Genomic DNA, 20,620 nt, shown 5'->3' with positions numbered 1-20,620 from the left:
TGGCTTTGAACCAGAGGGGAAAAGCGGAAGGATGGCCACATCCAGGAGCAGGGACTCCCCCTCAGGCCCCAAAGGCAGCCCCAGGAGCAGGGAAATGTAGTTCTTGCTCCCACTGTTTTATACACGTGTGAAGCACATCCCTTCCTGTTTGTAACAACTTTCCTTTTTAAGTACATGCCTATTGTGATTTTAATAATACTGATGCTAGAATACTTCACGTTTTTGTTTCACTTTTTGTAAACTTTTTGGAAGCTTCTCTTTCCTCCACTGTTTGTTGCTCACAGGGCAAAATGGAAAAAGAAAGCATGGACTTTTGAGCCTAATCTAGGGTTTTGACAGCATCTAGTTATCCTGTGCTGACATTTAGCACAGTTTACTGTGCCGTCACTCAGTGCTATTGTGGTGAGGTTTCATAAAAACTGCAGTTACAAAACAGATGAGACACTCTGGTTTACGTAGGAGAGGTGGTGGTGTAATTTTTGTGGTTCTACTGCCAAGACAGTCAGGAACCAGGGTTTGTTGCAGACCCTGTTGTGCTCTTCGTAGGCAGTGGGAGGTTCAAGATGTCATTTTAAGAAACACCAGTTGCAAACAAACACACTTGTGAAAATATTTCACCTAATATGGGTAAATCTGCCTCCTTAGTATTACCAGAACATGAAGCAATTCAAAGAAACCTCATTCTTGTTTGTTTACTTCAAACCTTCAACAACATTATGGGCTTAATGAGGTTCACTGCTTTTGTCTTTAGCTGTTTGGGGTTTTTGGTGCTCCACCACATGAGTGAGTCTTTTATGCAATGCAGGTGGGAAAATACTGACATAAAATGGAAGGGCAAGATTGTGAAACAGCTGGTGGTGGCAAAGGGCATTTGGCAGGCACAACTTTTGAAACCACTTTGATTTTTATTTGACTAGATTTTAAAGCAATGAGATCTTTCTGAGTTCTCTGGCTTTTCACCAAAATTCATCTTTTTGGTAGGCCTTTGCTTGAAGCATACAATGGCCCAGGAATACAACACTGTACTAGGTCCACCTATACACCTCATAAATCCCATTTCAAACTTATACAGCATATGTACCTGGTTTTGTCACCTGGAAGATCATAGGATCATGGAACCACAGGTTACTTCATGTTGGAAGCAACGTGATGAGGTCTCTGGAGCAGCTGTGAGATCAGACCAAATTGCTCAGGATTTCATCCAGCTGCGACTTGAAAATCTTCAGAGATGGAGGCTGGACAGCCTCTCTAGGCAGCCCATCCTCCTATTCGAGTGGCCTCGTGGGGACAGAATATGTCCATATATCCTACCTGAAACTTCACCTCATGCTCATTGTCGCCTGTCCTCCCAGCAGGCTGCAAGCAGCCTGGCTCCCTTTCCATAGTGTTGTCACTGGGGATTGCTGTTAAGTTCCCCCAAAGCTATCTCAGTTCTGGGTTGAGACAGCCCCTGTCCCTCAGCTTGTCCTCATGGGCAGATACCTGAGACCTGTGCTTCCCACCAGACTCATCCCATTCTCACTGTTGCCAGCAAGGGCCTTGCCTGGCTGCTGCACCCAGCTGTGGGCACTGCCATTTAAGAAGTATGGTGGGCAAGGTGCAGACAGCAACAGAAAGATGCAAATGCCTCTGTTGGGAAAGGTTGATGGAGCTGGATTTACTTATTCTGGAAATGAATGGAATACATGTAGAGCAGGAGTGAGGGGAAATGGTAACACAAGTCTTCTGATGGGTAGAGGTTTGTTATGGTGCAGGTAATGGTCACTTGTCCTTGATAGCCTTTGAGAGTAAGAAAAGAGAAATTATGTGAAATTGTCAGCAGAGATGATGTAGGTTATATGCAGGGAAAAACATTCAAGTGAAGTAAAAGAACAACACAGTGCTACTCTCACAACTGGAGGGCCTTAGTCTTTATTAAAAGGGTGTATTTTGAGATATTTAAAAAAAAAACCTTTTCCTTGATGTTCAATTAGGAAACAGAGGGGAAACCCTTACACTCTGAGGTTGTGCTCATGTATAACAGACTCTTTCCATACCATTGCAATCTGCCCAGGGCCCATCAACATGCACTGGAGGTCTCTATAGAAGTCAGTTTTAATCTGAGTTACTGGCAGAGTGGATATGCCATGCTGTGTTGAATGGCTTGTGCTTGTTCTTCAGCCTCACAGGGTGCACATTGCTAACACAGAACGGTTATCTTGCCATTTTTTCCATCAGGGACTGGGGCCTTATGGTCATGGATACTGTAACCATGGGGTGAAAAGATTGTTCCTCCAATGAGACACTTAAGTGAAATGAAAAGCAGGGAAAAAGACATCAGTACAGGCAGGGAAGTAGGGAGAAAGATGAAGAAAATAACATTGCTCTTGCAACTCAACTAGGCTCATAATTCCTTGGGTTTGTCAGCAGCAACATCTCGCAAAGCAGCAGCAGAAAGGAAATTATTGGTAGTGTTCACCACAATGCCACAGGCATTTCCTGCTCTAATTATAGATACTGTGGTATTTTGGGTATGACATGAGGGGCATCTGCATGGGTTTGCTGGACCACTGCTGGGCAGTGAATTTCAGTGTACAGGCCTTAAATGGTGTGATCACTGGCGATAAGCACTGGGGCTTTCCAGTGGCCACTGCTGTAGGTAGTTTGTGGTCAGAAGGATGGCAACTACAGCCAAGAGCTTTCAAATTGTCATTTAAAGTGAGAGGTAAAACCAGCGGGAGTCTGTGGGCATTTGCAAAGACATGCAGGCTGCTGTATTGGAAACAAAGCAGTCACTGTGGCTGCAGAAAATGCAGAAAGTGCCCATTTTCTGCTAGTTAACAGGACTGTTTTTAAACCTAAAAATACTTGTGATTATTCTTTTATTATTTTTTTAATGCAGTTTTGTTAAATACTGCCCAGCATTCTGTATGAAATCCACCCTTTGCTTTTTTTTTCTTTGGGTATAAACTGACCCCATGGGTCCAGAGCTACTGCTGCTGCTCCTGGTACATGCTCCAGGATCAGATCCATGCAGGCTCCCTCTGGGACAACTCAAGCAGAGATTTTACCCTCACCTCATGGAGAAAAGATGTTATCTTGCTGGTGTGCTTTCCTCTGGGTCTCTCAAAGCATCTAATGACTCACATGTCTTGGCTATTAGCAGGGATGAGAAAGATGAACATAGCCAAGCATTGCTGAGTGAGGCTGGGCAAAGAGAGGCTTTGACCCCACCAGTCCAGGAACCTGAAGCAAAGGCAGCTCCTCTTCCTCACTGTGAGTGGCAATTGCACTGCGCTGAATTGGCCTGCCTTGAATATAAGAGTTTTGCATGGGATGTTCCTGCTTGCCCCTTATCTGCTTTATGCTTGTTGAGAGAATGGATATGAAGGAATTACAGAGACAAAGGAATTATGTCATGTATTTTGTATTTTTGATGATTTAAAGCCCCCTTTTAACTTCCTTTACCCCGGACCTGTTGAGTACAGGTTTCACCTCCCTCTCTGAAGAAGCAGGCAGGTGTGGGATGCTACCTACCCTCCAGGGATGGCTCCCAGAGGCTCCAAGCCATTCAGTCAAGGGTGAGGGAGGAGAGACACCATGCTGCATCACTGCAACCACACGTGGGGGAAACAGCTGGGAAAAGCCAAAACACAGAGCCTGTGCCTCTGCCTGCAGCATCCCCAGGGCAGTAGCGAACCTTTCTAAAGGTTCACAGGGGCAGTGGCAGCCTGGGAGAGATGCCTGGCTTGGGGACAGAGGCAGTACTGTGGGTCCTGTGTGCAAACCATCAGGGTTTGCTAGGTGTCAGGGCTCCTGAGGACAACAGCCAGGAAACAAACTTTACTCCCAGTGGCTCCAGAGGAAACAGCTGGAAGTGGAACCACAGGGACCTTGCAGAACACCAGCACAGCCACACTTTAATGTCTCATATCCGAATCTACTCTTGTCTTGGGGGTGTACAGTGGGGGCTGGAGTCTGAGCTTCATGTGCTGACACTGGCAGCAAGGAAAGTAGAGGCTCAAATGTTATATTCCCTGCACAAATGGAATGGAGCCTATAAAAATCTTCATGCTCATGCAATCCATCATCCAAGATGAATACGGCAGTAAAAGTAATGATGATCATCTCCACTTTACACACAGGAAAGCAGATGGCTGAGGGAGAGAAATGACTTCTAAGCTCCCCCCCAGGGAGCACAGCCCCATTTTCTAAGCCAAAGAATTAGCAGGTAAATGGATGTCTGCTTGGGGGGAGCCTTTTCACAGCAGGGGCACCTGCTCATTAGGAAGGAAACAGACGTTTATTTTGCTTCGTCATTGGTTTCATGTTTTGAGTTTTGATCTTATGGCAACTCAGTGCTTTCTTGTTTATATTCTTCTAATTTCAGAGGAAGGTGTTCATGCAATATAACCATTTCTCACAAAAAATCCTTAGAAAAGTTTTAAAGTTGCTGTTTTGGGGGTATAAATGGTCTCCCTCCTCACTCCATGCAGAAGTAATGCATAAACCAGGTGTGTCTCCTGGTTTTGAAATCGAAAGCCTAGCGTATTGCTTTTCCAGGCTGAGTATCTAAATAGAAGAAGTCACGTCGAGACTGTTCATAACACAGGCAAGGTAATGTACACTGAGAGCTGAGAGCCAAATGGGACTGAAAAAAACGTTGATGAGTCAAGTATGTGTTCACATTCTCCACCTACCTTGCTATCTATAAATCATCCCTAGGAGGAAATAACTCCTTCCAGAGGGCTGTACTGTCATGCAGGTGATGCATGTCCCTTCACCAGCCTGTAAACTGTTGCAGTCAGGAGAGTGCTGTGCCTCAGACAAGCTGGTGCTGGCTGGGAGGATGTAAACGTATCTGTGAATTAAATAAGCTCTGGCTCTGCATGGCTGGAAATGGAAAGAGTTTTTTCCCAGGTCACTGCTAGTACAAGTAACGCTGCCACTATAGTTTCCTTTCTCTGCCTGGGCATTTGAGCAATTCACAAGTGTCTGTACACTGCAGGTAATGTCCTTGGCTCTTTTCCTGGGCACACAGCTACAAAAGACAAAGGGCCCTGTCCTAGAAGAAACCAGTGGTGGCTTGTGCAGACTCCACTTTGGGGCAGAGGCCTATTTTTTGCTTCCTTCCGGAGGCAGACCTTACAACCAAAACGTCACCCGAGCCACCAGCTCTTGGCAGTCGTGCGTACAAACTACCTTCTGCTACTTTCGATGCATTCATACGCACACGAACGCATTTGTCGTGATGCATAGCTGTGGTAAACAGCTGGCTGTGTGAAACCCTCTTGCTGCCCTCTAGAGGGTGAAGTCAGTAGAGCTCAGGCATGCTGCAAGGCCCCGACTCTGCTGAAGACGCTTAAAAGTAGGAAGCAATAGCCCTGGAAGCTGAAGGACATGAGGTGTCAGTGCCACCACTGCAAGGCTCTAAGTGTCCAGGCAGCCACCACAGTGCAGACCAAGAAGCCTAAGGCAACAGTGGGCGCCCAGTCTCGAGTCCTTTCTCTACATTTTGTGTAGACTGCATGTCTTAGGTAAGTGACTGCTGCGTTTTAAAAGCATTTGCACGTTGAATGGACATTGTGAATCCGCAGATTAGATCAATTCCTCCCCACCCACACTCTAAAATGGTTAGAAACTCCTCTGCATGTGACTTTCTTCACTCACAGCCCCGCACTTGCTACTGTGTGAAGGGTAAGATGAGTTCCCTGGGCAGGAACAGCCAGAACTGAGGTGGGCAGAGCAGCTTTAAAGGGATGTGGCTGCACATTGCCCTGCCTGCTTGTTCATTTCCATCCACTTTTACGGTTACTGACCAGTGCAAATCTCTCCCACATCCACACACTTGTCCTTAGCCAGCTGAGATGGCTTCTCTGACGTATACAAAGAGCAGTGCAGATGTGTGCATACATGCGCAAGCATGTTAGAAAACTTCCCAAACACCCCCTGCCCCAGCCAGGGCACACTTGTTCTGACGAAGGATGAAGGATGAGCAAGCACAAGGGTACCAGATGGTGGTCAAGCTGCTGACCAGGGGGTTGGCTATGCTTGGGCATGGCAGGACAAATTGATGACAGGACTTGTATCGGGCAGAAATGAATCAGGCAACCATGACATCTTCTCTCGTGTTGATCAGTAATTTTTAAGACTAGAATTGTCAGTAACTGAACTTGAAAAATCTTTGAAGCGCCTCAGAAAACCTACAGTTTAAAATGTTGCCATAAGAGGGCAGTCTGAGACAACTGTGTAAGAAAGTTACCCTGCACAGACCCGAGTTTCTCTTCCCAAACTAGGAGAAGACGACTGATAAGAATGAATGACTTGTCTCAAACCAAAATCAAAGGGATTTTTGCAGTTGGTGACACAGAATGAGTGCAAAAGGGGAGACATTTCAGTAAAGGCAATTAAATTCTTGTTTCCCTGGAAGAGACAAAATGTGAGTCCCAAACTCAAGAGTCGAAGCGATGAGATTTGACTTTGTACAGCTGTATTCTCCTACACTAATGTTTTGAATTTTCCTTTCTGAGGAAAAACTACATGGTCTAACGTGAGAGGTGGGCCACAGCAGCACATGCTTATGGTGAAAGAGCAGAGCTCCTGCAAGGCAGGGATGGGGCACTACAGCATCTTCAGAGAAACATTTATAAAGGACCCTCAGGTCTTGCTCGCTGTTGAGGAGGCTAGGTCCTGCCAAAAGGGGACTCCTAACCACAATCCTCCTAGCTCCTGCTCAGTTTTTCAGAGTGCATGTAATCTCTAATGTTGAAAAAGCCAGCCTGGTGCAGGGCTTTGAAGGGTTGCCTGCTGCTAGTCTGGTTGTTGGGGCCTGGAAGAGAAATTCTCATCCTCTTTAAGGACGAGATTTACCTGTGGTGCTGGGCAAGGCACTTGTGTCCCCTAAGAATAAGCCACTGATGAATGGATGCAGGATACTTCTTAAAGAGTTGTTCAATGGCTACTTCTTGCAGAGTGCCACCACTGCTCTGTAATGCGCTGCCACTCCTTGGTTGTTGCTCTTGGCCATCCTCTGGCAAAAAAGATCGGTCTAAGTGGAAAGAGGATTAATGCTGTGGAGGCTGCTGCCTTCCAAGGTACTGCTGAGGGACTGGTGGAGCAGTGGTGGAGAGGACAACCCCAAAGCTGGCTGCAAGCTTTGGGTCTAGATCTGGGAGAGCTGGTGGGATGCCACAACTTTCCTCCTTTGCTCGAGGTGGCTCAGTGAAAGGCCAGAACATCTTCTTATGAAAACACCTTTTTGTGAAAACATCCCTTTATGAAAACATCCTTTTGCTAAGCTCTTTATCCAATATGGGGTACATTTCACACTTTTATTAGCTCAGACAAATACATTTGCTGCATGACACAGCTCCAGGGCACCTGTTCAGACAATAAAATCTGAAGAGAGAAAATGTTGTTTATGTCCCAGTGTTACACTGGAGGCAAAAATAATCAATCTTGGGCTCTCCTGCATGAAGAACCATGAAGGCAGACAAACATCAGAGGTGGTTAGTGACAGTGTGACACTGGGGCACAGAGGTGGGCTCACATTCAAACCACAGCAGCACTCAAGGGCAGGAGACTGAACCCCTGGCCTCCTGCTGTAGGGTGTGAATTGCTTTCATAGAAATCAAAGAGCTGTGCTCTCTGGCCCAGACAATCAGATTGAGAAAGCTTCAAAAGCTCTTTCTGGTATTACTGAAGCTACCAAAGAGGTTTGAGTGTGCTTTGGGTAGACTTGTCCCCTGATGCTGAAGCAGTGAAATCTGTCTTCATACATTGTGAAAGTAAGAAGGGAGCTTTGAGTCAGTTTAAGTTGCTGATTCTTGGTCTATCAATATTTGGTGATGAACCTCTGGGTTGCATGAGTCCCTCCTGCTCTGGCATGGGGAGAGTTTGAAGCCCATTTTGTTTCCCACACAGGACAGGCACACTTGGGTGAGCATGATGTTTCCTATTCTTGCTGACCATATACTCCAGTATCCTCAGCAGAGCCCTGTTGCCCCTCTCCTGCAGCGACAGGGTGACAAAAACTTGTCTTCTGGTAATATGCCCTTAGCTTCTCCTAGTCGTGAGCTGTCTCTCAAGTATAGGTCTACCCAGAGCTAATTTTGTCTGAGGTACTGATTTGTACGGGAATGGGCAGGTACTGATTTGAATGGGAATATAACAAGCTGAAGCTGGACTCTGCCACAACTTTCAGATGCAAAACTAACTCTGATTTGATTTCAGTAGTTCCAGTCAAAGTTTGTTTGCTGTACTTTTCCCAATGTTGTTTTCAAGAACAGAAACACAAAATACAGAAGATATTTGCTACTCCTCAAGACTTCTTTTACTATCATCACGTATAAAGCAATAATAATAACAGTTAAAGATAAAACACTGGACACTAAGAAATAACAGCCTGTGGGAAGAAGGAATTGAAAACTTCCCAACCAGTTCCAACCCCAGTAATCTGAAAAAAGGTGATAGAAGGAATGGGATGTTTGACCACGTAGCTATCAGCATGGGTTTATCATCTGTCATGGCAAAAAAAAAGATGGAGCAATCCTTCTATTTTAAGCTCAAGTTCACAACATGTAATAGTTTATAAAATTGTTCTTGGGAAAATTTGAGGTCAATCAAATACACACTCGGTCTTATCATAATTATTGTGTTAAATACAATTGTCTAACCAGTAGTTAGAAATAGAGATGATCTTGCTTTTGATGAGTAAGAGATGGATCTTTAATGACAGTGGTCCTTTGTCATCTCTGCCTATTATTTTACTTTTAAAGCTGAGAGAGCAAGCAAAGAGCTTGGCAGCCCAAAAAGAGTTTGCAGTTTGCTATAAATGCACACAGAAGCTTCATAAGAGCAAACTGAATTCCTCAGCTGTATACGAGCACATTCCTTAAATCAGTGCAGTCATGCTCACAGAAGTAAAAAATGGACCTGTCATCTCTGAGGAGTGGTTAGCTCACTGCTACGCTCCCATGGGAAAGGGTAAGGCAATTTTCCCAACAGAAGGAATTGCTCTGTAATGTGAGAGATCATTGAAATGCAAGTAACAAACCAAAACAGATGAAATATGCACAAAGTAAATAGATCAAAGACATGGAGATAATTACCAGCAGTCCAGTTCTCAGAGAAAGACCCTTCATTCACAAAGAAGCCACTGTACCCAACACTTCCCAATATTGGTGTCCACAGCATGGATCTGCTGATGTTTGTTAATGAGTAAAGACAGAATTATTATGCCAGATAACTGGATGCCCTAAAAGTTTATGTTCTGTTTTGATAATGCCTTGGCCTACAAATAAACTTCACTACATTCATAACATTTTAGTTTAAGAAAAACTGCCAAGTCCATTTTTGTGTTTACTAATGTGGAAGTTTTGATCTCTATCTGCTAATCATTCACGTCTTTACACAGCCATTTCAAATGACAACTCAATGGAGTTTTGAATGGAAATTCCCTTAATTCTTAGTGCCTGGATACCCATCTTTTTAATCCCATTATCACAGCAGGAATATTTCTGCTCTAAGGACAGCGAGCGCAGAAGGGATGAAACCCTGCATTAGTGCTGACTCTTTGTCTGCCCGCACACTGAGACAGTCTCATCCCTTAAGGAATTACTGGAATGATATAGAAAAATTGGCTGAGTTTATTTTGTGCTCCATGCTCTGGGCTGATGAGGAGCTGAGCACCTTGAAGACATGATGAGGCTTGTGGCCACAGAGTTATTTCTGTGAGGAGGAGTGTGACATGAGCTAGGGGTGAACAGCAAATAGTAGTTGCTCCAAGTCTGCAAACCCAGAGGTTTGCCAGGTGGGAGGATTTGCTGAGCGCAGGCACTAAGCTGAAAGGCACCAGGAGCGAGGAGAGAAAGATGCTGATTGCTACCTGGGGGTGGCACTCGGCACCTACCTTCTGCTGAAGATATCAAGAGCTGGGGTTAGCCATTAGGTATCTAAAACCTCTTTGAAGAGTGGAATGTGAAGCATCCCGGGGATGCTTCATGTTTCTCACGTTGTTTTGAAGGATGCTGAGGGTGTTCATGTCACCCATCTCCAGAACCTTCACTGCTTCACCTGCAGCCCCTGATTTTGGTTCCTAAATACTTTATGGTGGCTGAGGGCACAGGACTGAAGGTCCAGGGCCTCCAGTTTCTTCCACTCCTGAAAGGAAAGCAAAACACTTTCCTGAAAGAGGAGTGGTATAGTGCCAGAGAATCCAGACAGTGGCAGGGAGGTCAGGACAAGTGAGAGGCAAGGTTTCCCTTGTGGGCAGGTGTAAGCTATTTGGGACTTTGATGTCCCAGCTCCAGCTCTGCATCTCGTGGAAACTCCAGTGGCACTTAAGGGAGACCATGGTCTTACGGAGCTGCTGAAAGATGCACGGTACCATAGACTGGGATTTCACCCACTGACACAGGATCTGTGAGACCACCAAGGAACAGGCCATGGAGGGAACAGCAATAAGAGACAAGGGAGGGAGGGGACAACAGCAGGGCTGGGGGAGAGGGCAGGAGGACCAAATAGGCTCAGGGGAGAAGAGAGAGTGACTGCCAGGACCTGAGGAAGGAGAACTGGGGAGCTCTGGTGTGGAGGATAGCTCTGGTGTGGATGCAGGAGATGGGAAGGCTCTGGGAAAGGGGGGGTGCAGAGTGCCATGCCCCAGTTGGGAAGCGCTGGTGGCTATGGGCAAAAACATGGCAGCCCTTGCCTGAATGATGGATGGATGGATGGATGGATGGATGGATGGATGGATGGATGGATGAATGGATAATAGGCAAGGGGTGACTGACTTTCCCTCTTCCAGAATTACTGCCAAACAATTATATCCCAACCAACCATGTTCAAACCAGATGGCTTTTCAAGTGTGAAAATTTGTCACATATTCTCTCCCCTTCTAACAACATCTCAGCAACTATAAAAAAATCCAACCTGGATAAAGCACTCTGTCTATTTATATGAATGAGGGGGCTGCAGTACATCAGCTGTGAGGCTTTGGGCTCTGTATCTGGCAAAGAACCTACCACTGTCAGTATGTAACTGCATCTCCACTTTAATGCTCTCCCAGCATAGTGTTCTCCTACCAGGTTATGGAGCCTAAGCCAAGGGATTCAAGGAGCAGCAAGTGATAGGGGATGAGTGAGAAAGCTTAGTTTACTTTGTTTAGCAGCAACCTATAATTTTAGCTACTGCAAATATAATAAGGCCTTTTCTTTATTTATCTATGCAGCCATGGGGCAGAAAGGGCAGAGGAGCTCATAAGACTTACTCATGCAAGCAAGGCTGCTGTGCTAAATCCACTATTTGCACACCGCCAACATATTCTGTTCATATTAATGCGCATTTGTGGAGGCAAATTGATGCAGAACATACATCTTCATCTCCACAGCAGTACAGAGGCTGAAAGTACAACCAGAACCCAGCAGTCTCTGTATTTTCTCTCCTACAAAATGGAAAGCTCACCTACATGCAAGGGCTGCAAAGCTTTTCTAAGCCACCCCAAAACAGAACAAAATTTGCTCATGTCCCTTGGCTCAGGAACTGCTAAAAAAGTTATCCATTCTCTCTGCCTGTTCTATTTTAAGCAGAATGATTTCCCAGCGAAAAGGAAAATAGTTTGAGTTTGAGACATTAATAGCATTTTTCAAGAATTCCTGCTTCCAGTCTCTTGCTCGTGCCACGCAAATTGGTTTTGCTGAACTTCAGCACAGTTTATGCAGAGTATTTTAAGGTGTTACAGGCCAACCTTTGGGCTGTAGGCTGGTGAAACCTTGGTACAAGCACTGAAAAAAGGCAAAAACTTAAGTCAGCTTTGTAAGTTGCATCCCTGAACTGGTCTAACTGTTCCCATGTACCTTTCTCCTATTGATACTTCTGAGTCAGAAGTGACCTGTGGTTTTCAGATAAGAAGAACTGAAAAACCAAGGCCAAAATTGCTGTTTTGCTTCCAGAATCCTGTGGTGGGGCTGGGAAAGGAGCGCTGCATGACAGGATGCCACCTATTCTCGGGAGGGCTCCAGCAGCCAGAAGGGATGCAGGACCCTGCCCATAGAAAATGCCCAGCTATCACCAGTACCCCCGGCACCCAAGGACACCCTACAAGTGCTGCTGAAGCAGTGACAAGCATTCAGCTGCTCTTGCAGGTGCATTTGGTGCTCCATGCAGGCAGAGCAGGTCCATGTGAAGGCCCAGCGCAAGGTGCCCCAGCCGTGCTCAACCACTCGCCATGTGGACACTCGAGCCAGGACTCTGTGCAGCACGTTGGGTGCCACCATGGGAGAAGGAAGCAGTAAAGGAAGCACCTTGTCCAACACCAGCACAACCTCCAGCTCTGTCACAGCCGAAAATACACTATTAACAGCCTGCCAATCCTACGAGATGAGGATTCCTGAAATAACACCTTTTCCCACCCCTCTCTGCCCAGAGCCGGGTTATATGCCAGCTCTACTCAGCACAAGGACTAACCTGTACCATGGGAACACCTATTTAAAGGGATACTTTTTCAGCTATTCCTTTTCATAGCCTAAGTGCCTGGAGAGAAGCCAGGAGCGATTCTCAGGCATCTCTGAGCCACTGAGTAATTCGCTGTGGCAGAAGCACTGGGGTGTGTGGTCAGGGTGGCAGAGGACTGGCTCACAGATTTACGATCTCTCTTTCCAGGAATATGTTCAGAACTACTCTGGTTCAGAAGGTGCATTTCCCTGCTCAGCCATCCTTGTTTTCCAGACGATTTTCCAATTTCTGTCCTGGCTTGAATATTCCAGAAAACGATGCACACACTGACGGAAAGCTGCAGCCTTCCTTCTTGTCTCGTACGGATTATCAAGGCTGCCGAGTCCAGAACACGTGTTTTTCCTACTGCATTAAACATTTTGAATGTATGCTAAAAATGTTAATACGTTACTGAAGGGACTGGAATTTTTCCTTCAGGTGTGATGCCTTTAGGCCCTTTGTGCTTCACACACAACTGCAGGTAAGGGCTTGTTACCCTGGCAGAAACACGCACTTAATGAAATGTTATCCTCTGCCTTATTATAGTCAATAAGAGCTCAGCAGTCACTCAGCTTTAACATAGACTACTTTTTCCTCAGAAGCTTTACTCTGGAGGCAGAACTGCAGCAAGGCTGGGGCAAGAGAGCTATCTGTCCTCTGAGGAAGGACCTAAATGGGTGCAAACACACCAGGACCCTGCTGGTTGTGGGCACCCAGAAAAGCAGCCAGGAGATGTGCAGTGAGCAGAAGGTGACAGCAGCAATGGGAAGGAGCCCAAGGAGGAGGAGGAGAGGGCCGGGAATAAACTCTTCGGAAATAGAAAGGGATGGTGTGGGCAAGGTGCTAGATTTCACCCTCTCTCTGGTGGCGTACCTGTGTGCTTTTGCTAATGGTCTGGTCCTTGCTAAAGCTGCACAGACCAAGTGCTGCAGCCCAAAGCAGCAAGGAGGCTCCTCAGCAAAGGTGGCCCAGTTGGGATCATGGGCCTGTTCCACACAAGGGAAGATCAGTGGCACAAGCCCTTGTGCTTGGAGGACCCTCTTCCTTCTCTTGACAGCTTTTGTTGGCTATAAGCTGACTGCTCTGCTTATGTAGTACCCCGATGGAGCGTCCACCTCAGGGATCCCAGGGCTCTTTTGGAGACTTTGACTCCTTTCTGGCTAGCTTTATCATTATTTGTGGTGCACCTATTTTATTCTCAATGCAATTCATTGGTTAAAATAGTCCCATACTGGCCCATCCTGAAGGATCAAAGAGCCAGCAGGATGAGTTCTATAGGTATTGATCAGTACCCATGGATAAGGGCTGGAGTTTTACAGTATAACTTCAACCAGCTCCAGGTTTCATTTGGGTTTCTCAGTTTAGATTTAACTTTAGCAATTTGAACACATTAAGGTAGTAAAGGGCACATTCCCAGGGAGCTGCACTCAACGTGAAGGCACAGGTTTTCTTGCTGGATGTTGGCAGGGTCGTATTGCATATCCACAGGCAGAACCTTGGGGGACAGAGCACATTCAGGGCATCAGAGTTGAGGGAAAGAATTCAACATGCAAGGAGATGGATCCATATGGATTTGCAGAAGGGAAGGGTTTTGGGGGGGATCACTGGGCTGAGCTGATCATTCTTAAAACGTGCTGTGTGCCATAGAGCTCATTGACTTGGCTGGGAACTGAGTGTTCTCCCACCTTGCAGAACCATGCCCATGTTTTGACTCGGAAACGCATGGCCAGGTGCTGGTCCCAGCCTCTCCAGCAAGTCGAGCGTGTTGTTCCGCCTGTCTGCTCGCAGCTTTCGCCTATCTTCTGTCCTCCTGCTATTCTACCGCTACCATAAAATGCAGTTCTGACCTTTTTGTCCTCAGCAAGCTATTCATTTAAAATACAAATGCTGTCCTCAAACAGCAGTCATTAATATGAGGCAGCAAATTCTTTTCTTTGTTCTTTATTGTTGATTTCCCCTCATTGGGAAACCGGGTGGCAGGAGAACTGCATAGCTGCAGGAGCTGCTTGCTAATTGCATACTTTCAAATACTAATTTGTATGGGTTTGTTTGGTTATAAAGGGGAAAAGAAACAAGCCAGGGGGTGATAAAAAAAATGTCAAGGTTATAAACCCCACCGAAGCTCTGTGGCCTGGAATTTTTATGAATTCTTTAAATGTAAATTGCAGGCCCATGGCTGCACATCCATGCCTCCCGCTGAGCGCCAGGTAGCATGCTGCAATTTGCCCTGCAGACCTCTGCTGTGGCACTCAACCCGAGGAGCTGAGCTCTGCCCTGGGCTGCCCGGGGCCGGCAGGGTGCCAGCCAGGCTGCTGTTCCCACTGCTGGCATCGCTCCCAGCTGGCGCCCGGCTGGCTGCAGGCAGGAGCTGGGTTCTGACCCAGGCAGGGTCAGGTTGTGGTGGGGACAAGACCATTTCTGCCTCTGGGGAGCTGTGGTTTGGAGTGCTGTCATGTCTGAGGTGATCTAGGGGAAGAGGTGGAAGAAGGTGCACATCAAGGAGTGACACTGTTTACTAAACCCAGAGGTTTAGTAAGGAAAGACAAGTCTTTGGGCAGCCTGTGCTGAGACTGCTGCTCAGTTCCCCTTACATGTCTGCACACTCAGATCCACCAAAGAAAGTTCTTACTAAATATGAACTGAAGGCTTTCACCACTTTGCAACATGACTGGATGATTTGTAATGGAAAGAAAAACAAGACTTACGGATATTCAGCTCTTTCAAGTGTTCAAGCCCTTGGGTACCAGCTTTTGCTAGGGTTATTAGAGGTGGTTTTTTGAGCAGTTGGCTTTTTTTGCCCACTTCCAGGATTTTTGCTGTACTTGATGACCTCCTGTAGGTTCTTCCTTGCCACCATCCAATGTGTGCCACTTTTCTTCTCTTTTTAAAAGGGATTTTTAAATGCTGTCTCCTGAGAAGCTCACAATGCCCACGGATAGTACTTACACATAGTGGGGGCATTTCTGCCTACAGCAATCAGCTCCATTTAGACATTATTACCACTTCATCTCCTTCCCTGTCTCTATTTCTTGCAGTCACAGGTTTGGAGAAGTGCCATGGCACCCTGACACCCAGCAAAAGCTGAGCACCCCATGCTCACACCTCGGCACCAGCACTGCCCTTTCACCCAAGAGCCATAGCTGTCAGCATGAGATGTACCCCAGCAGGTCTGCTGCCCCTGTGAGAGTGCCTTGAAACGTTTAAGGAACAGGCATGGCACAGGGACCCGCAATTGTCCTGATTAGAGGTGTCTCCGTATCAGCAGCTAAAGATACCGGAGGGCTCCAAGGCTGCGAATGTGAGGGAGGCAAAGTCAAGGGAAACATCTATTAACTGTGTTATTTTGTGTGTTTGCACAGAAAGGGTAGCTATCTCTGTTTGTTCACTCTCTTGTTGCCACATAATGTGATACAGAATCAAAATGGATTTTATAGTGTACCACTTCCATGAAAAAATGCTTTCCCAGTATATGCTACAATAGGCCACTGTTGTTTTTCCCTCCCTCTGCTTGATAAAGTCATTGTTGCATGACAGCATTAAGGGGGAAAAAAAAGCATACAGAGCCACCAGCTCTCACAAAAATAACTTATGTTGTATTTCATTGATGAGAAAAAGTCAGAATCACTGGCCAAGTCACACAGTTCAAGTGGGTTTACAGTGGAAAGTACCATGACAGTAGGACTGTGCAGCAACAAAACCAGTATCTAATTACAGCACACACAAATGTTGTGCTGGCTGGGAACTGACACCTGAAGGTTGTTTCCCAGTTTATAATGGGCAGCACAGTGGATCCCTTGACAGGAATCTTTGGTTTGTATTTTTTTTTTTGAGCTATGTGATGCTTAAGATAATTGAGCAATTAATTTCCTTAAATGGAGAAGAAAGGATGAGTCAGTAACCTTTATGGCTCATTCTTATTAAAACAATGCTTATTCAGGGAGAAGCAAGGAGATAATTGGAGTGGAGGTCAGTGCTCAGCAGGTTGTAAGTCATTAGGATAAGCCCACTGCTGTAAGTAAGACCTGTAGCACCTCTGGTTTGCAACAGATGACCCTTGCTGGCTCCCAGACCTCTGCACTCTCTCAGTGAGGGATTCTCCCCTGCCCCAAGTCTGCAAGAAGTGGGCTGTGGTGGGCTCCAAATCCACACTTTATGTTTTGTCATGGCTGCTGTGCTCTGGAAAACAGAATGTAGATTTAAACCCCACAGAGTTTGCAGTGCCATATATTCCCGGCTGTTAGCAGGCTTGTTTCATGGTAGCTAAGCTGTCACCACCCCAGGCTGGGTGCTAGCGTATGTGCTTCCTGCGATCTAAAGTCCTGCAGTTACACAGTGGGCTCTGCCTCTGCCCCTGTGGTGTCTGCTGCTGTCAGATTGGCCTGCTGGTGGAGGGGACAGGTTGTCCAACCTTCTGCAAAGGCTGTGTCGGGACTGTGGCAAGTGAGAATTGTGGTGTCCCACCAGGGGACCACTGCTGGTCATGAAAGGCCAGCCCTGCTCTGCTTCGCAGTAATGCCAGGGAAGGGAAATAAAATCCTCCAAGCAAGACAAGGGGGATAATACTTCTCCCCCAAGCCCTGGTCTCCCTGGAGACATCAGACCCTGAAGTCTTTGGGAGAAAACCCTTGCTATTTGGGCAGCACCTAGTATAAGCCAACACGGGCTGCCACTAAGCTGGGTGCAATTGCAGCACCACTGGGGAGGGGAAATAGGGAAGACTGTAGCCCTGTTACTCCCCAGCCCTTTTCCACTAATATATCTCCATGGACTACAGATAATTAAGATAAAAATATTTCTTCAGCATAACAAAGAAACACTCAGAAGATTTCAGTAACTATGCTAAAATCATGGTAACACTCAAAGTTCTTTACCAGCAAAGCAACAAGCTTTCAGTATTGCAGTTCACTCAGAGAAGAACCCTTACTTAGCACAACACAAAAACAAAATCCTTGCTTCCCCAGGTGAGAGAAAGTAGGGGATTAGCCATGTAGGTTTACTTTTCAGTATGGCTTTGGATAAGCTCTCTCCCAGAGCAGGCTATGCTGCTAACACAGTCTCCTACATTGGAGATATTCAAGGCCCTCCTGGACAAGTTCCTGTGTGATGTACTCTAGGTTACCCTGCTCTTGCAGGGGGGTTGGACTAGATGATCTGAGGTCCCTTCCAACCCTTGGGATTCTGTGATTCTGTGTGATTCTGTGAAATCGTAGCACAAAGCAAGAAGTTATCTCAGCTTGGAGCTGGCATCCAGCTGGCAGAGACTGGATGGCTATTAAATATGTCAACAGCCCCAGATAAATGCCAGGATAGCCTTGTGAACAGGAACTCCTGCTGATATTTTCTCTTGTTGCTATTTCAGCTCTATTTGTTTTCTCTCTATTTTGGACTTTTTATAGAGAAAAAACAAAAGAGCAAAGGACTCTGCACAGCTAGAGGAAACAGAGTCCTGGAAGGAGAAGGGTGAGGGTGCCAGCTGGTCACTCCTCCTTTGCTCCCGGCTAATGTAACTGCTGCGTGTTTGATTTTCTCCAAATCACAGGGGGCTTAAATGGCAGGTATGGTATGTCCTCAGTGTATGTCATCATCTGCCGGCTATTCAAGGATTTCTAAGGATTTCAGCTTGCCTGCTGTTTCAATACTGGATGAGCAGCGATCCCTGTTCTCTGGCATGTGCAGGACTTCCCCGAGGGTGGAATTTAAAGCGATTCTCATTTGTTTAGTATTTCCCTGTACAAAAGCCAGGACTTTTCCAAAGCTGACTGGAGCGCAGTCATTTGTGGAGAACAACCTGTGGCTGCTACCTGGGTTATGTCGGCATGTAACAATTCTTGTCTGCACCACGAGAATTAGACAAAGCTGTCATAAATCTTGCAGCCCAGCAGTAAAATTACTGGGAATTGCAGGGAGCAGGACCTTGTCAGCTTCATAATGGGTCTGTGGGTGGAGAAGAAAATTCCTGTGCTTTCCTTCAGGCATTAGGCAGCCCAGCTACTGATGCTCCGTGGCTATTACCCAATTATAAGTGCTTTGTGCTGAGAAGAATTTGGTCGCTATCGCTTTTAATGTGTCAAAGTTAAATAGTCACCAGCACGGAGCGTGGGCAAGGGAGAGCAGACCCCACTGCAATCTGTGGCTGAAGTGCCCCAGGCTGTCTTGTCCTCTTGCTCTTTGCAATATCGCTTGCATTGTGCCATTCGCAATTGCCCTGTGACTACAGAGGTGACCGGGGCGCAGCGGGGGCTGGCCTCTTCCCTCTCCTGCCGTGTCCAGCTGATCGGTATCAGCCGGGGTGGGGTGTCCTGTTTACATCCCGAGCAGGACTGGGAGTGCTGACCTGCCCCGCCAGTACCGCCACCGTCCGCAGTCCCGTGCCGGGCTGTTTGTCCGTGCTGCACTGCGTTGTACCTACAGCTCCTCTGGGGGTTTCTGCCGGTCACCCGCGGCGGCCAGGGAAATATCCCCCCCCCCCGTGCTGCATAGCTTGGCTTCTGTTTTCTTGTTGTTGTTTTTCTCCTCCTGCCTTTGTAGCTGTTGGCTGTGGCCGGGGCCAGTCACAGGGCAGGGAGTGCTGCTTCTCCGGAGGTACAGGCATGCGAATAAATTACATTGTTCCAGGAACTTTTCCGGGCGCTGGAAGGTGATCATCTGCACCGCCACGCTGTTAGCACGGCTCCCGGCACAGCTCGGGTCTGCACCACCACATCCCTTCCCAAAGCCATAGACCGGGGGCTGCCGAGGACTGGCATCCCCCCTGGAATGTTCATTGCAGAGGTGTTTAGTGGCACAGATGGGGGCTGTTTGCGCGGCAGAGTGGGTGCATTTAGTTCAAGCACTTTCAAACTCCTCAGGTTGCAGTGACTCCCTTGAATCAGCCTCCCTTGCTCCAGTCACCCCGGCCCTTGGGGCCTTCTCGAGGACCTGCTTTGCAGGGCAATGACCAACTCCCCATTGCAGCCTTCTGGGGGAAGGGGCTGATCAGGTCTAGCAGCTATGTCGAGCAAGGGACAATGGCAGCGATGGCTGAAGCTTCATTTCCCACCACTGGGGTCCCCTGTCCCTGCATTTGCCCACACCTGCAGAGGTGTTGGTGTCCCTGCCTGGGCCTCTGCTTTGTTTACTTCCCTGCACCTACAGAGGGTGGGTTTAATCGCCATCTCTTCTGCCAAGAGCATCTTGGTGATACTCTTAGAGCTACACAAATACCTGTGCATGTTCCTGCTGCCTGACCTGCCCCTGTGGTGCAGCTGGGCGGCTGTGCTATGGCCCCTTGTGGTGCTCCTGGGTTTCTTCTGCAACTCTGGAGGGATCAGGGGATCCTTGCACAATGTCACCTGCCAGCAGCACCTCATGTTAGGTGGGGTGCATCTCCAGTCCTTGCTTGTGTACCTGAAATCATGCTTCCTTATCTCTTACAGGTGTTGTGCAGATAAAACCCAAGTAGAGATTATGCAGCAGACTTGACCACACAGAGGCTGCACAAACACTCAAGGTCTGGATGGGAGTTGCACCTGGCGCAAAGGATGAAGAGCAGAGGCAGAGAGCAACTGCCATTTTTACAGGTGCATGTCTTCAGATTATAATGTTAAGAGATATCTCCTAGTAAACCAGGTAGGTATGACGTGTGTGAATCAGGCATGGGGAGGAATGTTCTTTACTCCAGGTTAACACCAGCCTAATGGATGGTTGCTTGGTTTTGATCTGGTTTTCCTGTTTCAGTACCTCAGTGTGCATCCTGAGCCTGGGGCTGGACTGCACTGTGCACCTGCTGCAAGGGTGCATATCCATGCCCACTGCAAGTCAGTTCAGGGAAACATCACTGATGTTGGGTTTAGGAAACAATTTTATTCTTCTCAGCAATTTTCATACAGATCTGAGGCCCTTTTGCCAGCCCTGGTTTCCAGGTGGCTTTAAATCCATGTCCTGTGCTCAAAAAGTGTATAGAACTTCTGTGTGTAAGACTGAGAGAAGAGGTCAAAGGCAGAAAATGCTGGCACTGTGAGAAACCTGCCCAGTCAGGGGAGCTTGGAGACTTGAGCAGTGGACTTGACCATCTGAGAAATGAAGCAGTGAACAGTCCTGTGGGGAATGGGGAGGCACACACACACCCCCACCCCGCACCTAGGCCTCTCAGCATCCTGATAACTTCTTCTAT

The 20,620-nt window shown here is 47.1% G+C and overlaps 1 long non-coding RNA gene across 1 annotated transcript; it reads left to right on the top strand.

The window, feature by feature from the left end:
• The first annotated feature begins 5,362 nt into the window (after positions 1-5,362).
• LOC133211109 (uncharacterized) lies at positions 5,363-19,959 on the top strand. Its single transcript, XR_009725111.1, has 3 exons — positions 5,363-5,531; positions 17,879-18,023; positions 19,884-19,959. It is a non-coding gene; the product is annotated as an uncharacterized LOC133211109 (long non-coding RNA).
• Positions 19,960-20,620: the final 661 nt, after the last annotated feature.

This window comes from Neopsephotus bourkii, unplaced genomic scaffold (genome assembly GCF_033783945.1).
Source record: "Neopsephotus bourkii isolate Nb327-2 ecotype Australia unplaced genomic scaffold, CSIRO-AGI_Nbou_v1 NB_567, whole genome shotgun sequence".
Taxonomy (NCBI): domain Eukaryota; kingdom Metazoa; phylum Chordata; class Aves; order Psittaciformes; family Psittacidae; genus Neopsephotus; species Neopsephotus bourkii.
This window is presented reverse-complemented; position numbering and strand designations above follow the sequence as displayed.